This window comes from Strigops habroptila, chromosome 3 (genome assembly GCF_004027225.2).
Source record: "Strigops habroptila isolate Jane chromosome 3, bStrHab1.2.pri, whole genome shotgun sequence".
Lineage (NCBI taxonomy): Eukaryota > Metazoa > Chordata > Aves > Psittaciformes > Psittacidae > Strigops > Strigops habroptila.
The window spans coordinates 69,920,351-69,926,648 of NC_044279.2; positions in this window are offsets into that span (position 1 = coordinate 69,920,351).

Genomic DNA, 6,298 nt, shown 5'->3' on the forward strand with positions numbered 1-6,298 from the left:
ACAAGAGTCACTTAGATCAATATTTTTGGTAATGCAAAGAAGAATTTGGGCAATGGCTGTGCATGTTCCCTTTGGTTCTGCTGCGCTTTTGATGATGTCTGAGTACGTCTTCATCCCAGAAGGTCCACCTGGAATGGCTCCTTTGATCACCTCTGCAACAGTGGGCAAATCAGAACATACTCCCGGAGCACAGGAGCATGTAGCAAGCTTTATGGCCCTCTTGGTAGGTTTAAGGCTGCTGCCAGGAGAAGGAAGACTTCTGTTGATATCACAGAAGTGTGGGTGAACTATTTGAAGACAACCTATCATCTTGTTTCAGAATAGTTTTTAAAGCAGCAGATGGCGGTGCACAGACCTGTAGGTGAATTGGTGAGGTCTTTGTCCACTGGTGTTCCTGCTCAGTTGTGAAGGACACAAAACCCACCCCCGCCACCTCTTGCCTTTGTGTGCCGCATAAGTAACAATATAATCCAGAGTGTACCAGTGGAATGACAACAGATAAGGATGAGACTACTTAGATATGCTATTTAAATCTTCTATCCTTGTAACATGGTAAGTAAAGTATTGGGGATTTGGGATGGGTTGATTTCTCTGGGCTCCTGGATTCCGACACTAGCTCAGAGAACCTGGAGACCTACATCCTCACTCTTCTTCCCATTTGTCAGGTTGGGACCAGTTTCTAGAAACTCACTCATCTGCTCTGGAGCGTATGGCAGAGAAAAGCAATGTTGGGCTGACAAAAGCTGGCACTTGCCTGCAGCGAGTGCCAAAGATGACAGAGCAATTGGGTAATAGCTGAGTGTGCTATTCAGCCGGAAGGGTGGGAGTATCTGAGAGGCAGTTTCACTGGGACTGGCTCAGCTACCCGTTCACCTCTTCTTCAGCATCCTTGCCCTCTGCTGTAACTCTTGCATCCTTCCGGGAATATTAATGTTTCATTTCTTCCAGTCAGAAGCAGGTTCATCCCGGGACTGTTTATCAAGGCATGGCAACAAGTAGGACAGACAGCAAAAGGCGGCTACAGTGCCTGCTGTTGAATGCAGAGGAGCTGCTACGTGAGGAGAGACACAGTGGTGGAAGCCCTGCCTGCAATAGCAGGCATGCCTCAGCCTTGCGCCAGCACAAGTGACTTCTGAATAAGTGCACACCTCTGAAACAGCAGGTGAGCATGTGTGCAGGGCTGGTAGAGTCTCTGCTGGAGATGGCTTTTTGCTGCTTAGCTTTGTTTCTGTGGACATCTGCGCTGCTGTTTGGAGCTACTGGAGCTCCCAGGCCCGTTTCTAAGCACCACCTTGGCCCTGTGTCCTCAGGCAGCATGAGGGCTGTTTTACCTGAGGGAATCATAGAATGATTTGGGTTGGAAGGGACCTCTGGAGATCATCTAGTTCCAACCTCCTGCCAAGGCAGAGGTCACCCAGAGCAGGTTACACAGGAACGTGCCCAGGCGGGTTTTGAATGTCTCCAGAGAGGGAGACTCGACAACCTCCCTGGGCAGCCTGTTCCAGTGCTCTGACACCCACAATGTAAAGAAGTTCTTCCTCATGTTGAGGTGAAACTTCTTGTGTTCTAGTTTATGGCCCTTACTCTCATCCTGTTGCTGGGCACCACTGAAAAGAGTCTGGAACCATCCTCCTGGCATCCGCCTTTGAGATATTGATATGCATTAATGAGATCCCCTCTCAGTCTCCTCCAGCCTAAACAGGCCCAGCTCCTGCAGCCTCTCCTCATAAGAAAGATGCTCCAGACTCCTGATCATCCTTGTGGCCTCCACTGGACCCTACCAAGTAGCTCCTTGTCTGTCTTGTACTGAGGAGCCCAGCACTGGACACAGTACTCCAGAGGTGGCCTCACCAGGGTCGAGTAGAGGGGGAAGATCACCTCCCTCAAGCTGGTGGCCACACTCCTTACTCTTCTGTCCCCAGTCCATTTTCTTTGCTCCAGCCTTTGCAGTAGCTCGTCTCCAGGACTAGAAAAGGAGCCAGTATTTTCTGTGCTGACAAAGTGAGCATTGTTAATGCAGTTGCAGAGTGGGTGGATGTGATCGCCGACAGACGTATTCCTTCTGCTAGGGTGTGGATTTAAAGCTCAAGGTGACTTTGTTCCTGCATAAATTCACTTACTTTCCCCTGGGGAACTGAAGGGGCAGGGTTGGGAGGGGAGAAGTATGATAAATGGAAGTGTCGGAAGGAAACGCATTCACATAGCACGCACTACCAAAGCACAAATGTGTGCTCTGTGAGGAGCTTTCAGTGTAGCGTAAGGTAGCATTCCATGGAGTTAAAAAACCCTGGGCAATGTTTAGCTGAGAAGTTGAGCGTGGCTCTCTGCGGGCTGCTATCCCAGTGTAATTGCCTGGGTAAGTGGATTAGTGAGCAGCAGTGTGACTTGTTCAGGGTTAGGCAGGCTCTGGGGGGAGTGAGGAGCACACTGTTCCACACAGGAGGATGAGGTGCAGGCAGCGTTTGCTATGGGAAACGGCATTGCTCTGTACCAGTCAGACCTGTTTGACTCCAAAAGCTGTGGCTGGCAGTTGGGCTGTCATCGTGTGGGCTCGCTGGGAAGGGTCCCATGGAAACAGTTCCTTTCAGAGCTATCGCTTGTCCTTATCTGACGCGAGGTGGGTATGGTGACAGCAAATCACATCTTGGGACACTTCTTTGCTGCCTTTGTTGCCATGGGAATCAGTGTCTTCCGCAGCTTTGTCTTCTGTGAAAAGAGAGAAGTATTGTTACCTCCCCTGGCTCACCCACCAAAACGGGACAAGGGTGAGGGGGGCTGTGGTCAGCCTGGAGCCAACCTTTGTTTGTGCTGGGGACAAGGCTGCGAGGTCGCTTGTCTTAAAATCTCATCCGGCCACACATGTCCCTCTGTGGTGGTTACAACATCCAGGTTATGGTGCAGAGCACAGAGCGGTGGGGCACGCTGGCCTAGGTAGCCCTGCTCCCCTCACCCTGGGTGCCAGGCACGGAGCTGTCTGACCTTGCAGAGTAACAGTGCAGGGACCTGCCCTTCCACCCGCTTCACAGTTGGGTGTAAGAATCTGGGTCATGCAGACACCTGACATGTCAAAACACGTCATCGTTTCAAAAGCCTGGCACGGCCCAAGGGTTCAAATGCCCATCCAGAGGGGACTCAAGAAAGGGTCCCCTGTCCTTGGGGAGCTGCAGGAAGGCAGAGGTGCACCAGGTTCCTGGGGAGAGGTGCCGTGTTTCGTCTCCTCCCCAGGTGACTGAGCAGCCCCTGGCAGGGATGTAGGAGCTGGTCCTTCACAGCCGGGAGGCCCAGACACTGCGAAGCCTCTGAAGGGACCTAAGGAGTTCCCAGAGAGCGGGAGCCCAGCTGCGATGCTGACCTGGGATCTGTGTCTTTCCTGTGCTTCAGCTCATGGCCAAACCCTTTTGAGTGTGGTAGGGAAAGAAGGGAAACTGCATTGACAATGAGAGCATTAACTCTTAGGGGAAACAGGACAGTAGCTGTTCTGTTTGGAATTTGAAAATGCTGTATGAAAATTGGAATTTTCAATGCTGTATGGGGAGCCAGGGCTCTTGCTCTGAATGTATCCTGAGGTGATATGAGAAATCAGCTCGATTCAGAGAGCTCCCCGTGTTTGTACCTTATGTGTTGTTCCTTCCTCCCAACCCTCACTTGTGTCATTTCCTCTGATCGTAACTGATCTCTTTTTTAGTTACGCTTCTCAAGTGGATTCCGATACCGAATTCAAAGATACCTATCTGCCCAAAACTCCTACGAAATAAAGAAGTGGTGTTATTTCCATGGTACAAATGAGGAACTGAGTCAGAGGGAGGCTGAATGACACATCTGAGGTTACCCAAGAGTGCCGGGTGCTGCTGGGAACTGAATCTGGCAGTTCCTCTCTGCACTGCCACAGCCCTCGCCCTCCACGGCGCAGGATGTGGGGCATTGCCCCCAGCCTTTCACCTCAGCATGGCCCTGGAACTCTGAAACGAGCCATAAATACAGTCAGCCTTTTTCAGTGGGAAAGAGTGATTTGATTTATCTTGAGCCCTAAACTTTTGGCACTGGAATTAAAAGTAGAGTTTGAACCGGTCTGTGTAAATAACCCCACAATTACAATCCAGCACTTTTGCTTAGACTGTGGTGTTCGTGGTGCCACCTTCTCCTGGGGAAGGGATGCCTCCAATTGACTAAAGGTTCATATTTGTGCCTAAGTTGACAAAGCTTTTGTAGCTAAAAATGTGACATGCTTTCAAACTGTGCTGCTTCATGCCATAGAAAGAGTCTTCTTGATGTTCAAACTAGAAGTGGTTAAATGTAGAAATATGAGAAACATGGAAGTCCGGAGCAGCAGGAAAAAATGTGCCATAGCAGTTTAACCTAAGATAGAAATAAAACATACCATTCTCTCTCAAAAACGTGGGCAAGTGCTGTATTTTTAAGTATGTATATAAAAAAAGTAATAAGTTGTTTTAAATGAATCCTGTAAAAATGCAGGAAGTTTCACTTTCTCATCTGAGATGTGTGTTTCTCTGTTTACCCTTCTGCATATGTATGAGTATATACACATGTATAAATACATGGAATGCTCATACTGTTGTAGCTCGAACAGTTTTTCCATATTCTCCCTCTTGAAGTGATGGTGTTTAATCTTTCAGGGAGATGCATCACAAAATCCACTTTAACTCATGCACTGCTCATTTAACAGGAAGGGGCTTCAATGACAGCTTGAAGCTGTTGACCTTTGTCTGTGAAAGGGCCTTCTTGGAAATTGCCAAGAACGTTGAAATAAAATGATGGGATAAAACCAATGAATAACAGAGGGCGGGCAACTAATGAGTCACCACAAAAAACCATCAATGGGATATGCTGAGCTCCAACTCAGCTTGGTCTGGCTGCCTATGCATCATTGCTGAGTTCTTCGAAATGTGGCCCTACAACCGGGTGCTGCAGTCAGCTAACCACAGAGAAATGGTACAACTTCAAAGCTCTGGGAATAATAAAAGTCATGTCTGCCACTGTCTGCTTACTCACCCTCGACACAAGCTGGTATGAAAGCAGCAGAGAGCGATTTAGGCTCACAAACAAAATGACTCGCAGGCTGTGATGTGTTAGAAATTACTCATGTTTCGGTCTGGGCTTCTGATTTTGCTCAGCAGCCATCTGCAGCGCCTCGGCTTCTGCTTGCTGCCCTGAAAGCTGGGCAAGATGGGAGAAGCAGGGACTGATGAGGGTACAAATGCTCCTCCAGAAAGGAAAACTGAGCTCTCCGAGCTGCCCCACCACGCATAGGGAGCGCAGAGTCCAGCGCTGGCAGGCAGTGCTCCGTACCAGCATGGCCGTGCCATAGCGTCTGGCCAGAGATTTGCACGGTGACCTGCTGCTGAGGGCCGAGATTCTCCAGCAGGCAGGAGGATGGAGGTTGGGAAGCCCGTCAGACATGGCATTTGAAGGCACAAAGGGATGCTTTATTGGCCTGGAGCTTCTCATTCAGTGGCTTCCCTGGCGTGGACACCTCTGCAGGGTCTTCTGTCCTTTGCCAGAAGAAAGAGGGGGAAAGTAGCCCTATTGTTCTCTGACTTCAAAACGGCTTTCCCTCCCCAAAACTGTGGGGCCGGTGGGGGGCTGCTTTGGTGGTGTTTTCTTTAATGAGTCTGGGGGTGGGTTAGCCTGGTTTTCAAACACCTTCCTCCAGCCTTTCCCTTGTTGTACAGCCATATACTTCAGCCGGCAGCCGTAAACCAGCAGTTAAAACCCAATCCCTTTCTGGCAGGCTCTGTGACCCCTGTCCCCCTCCTCACTGCTGTGGGGCACAGTCCTGCCACGCTGCTTTTGGGAATGGGCATACAGAGATGCATCCACCACGGCAGCAGGGGTTGCTGGAGGTGGGAGCTCACTGGGTGCTGTGCCTGGAGTCCTATCCTGTGCATCTTCATTACCTCAGTGAGCTGCAGGCACCATGGGCTAAAGCCAGGTCCTTTCTTCTGCTTGTTCTGTCCTGGGGGTCCACAAGGGCTGATGGCACTTCCACTCGCTCTCCATGAGAGGGGAGCCCCCAGGCAGCGGCATGGCCGAGCCCAGCGGGTGCCCACCCGCCTAGTGCATCCCCTTGGCACATCCACCAACAGCTCTCAGCTGCCATGGGAAGCAAACCCCTGTTGGCTCCTGTCTTTCAAATAAGAGGCAATGCTGATAAGAGAAGTTGTGCCCAGAGAAGCTGTGGCTGCCCCATCCCTGGCAGTGTTCAAGGCCAGGTTGGACGGGGCTTGGAGCAACCTGCTCTAGTGGAAGGTGCCCCTGCCCATGGCAGGGAGTTGGAACT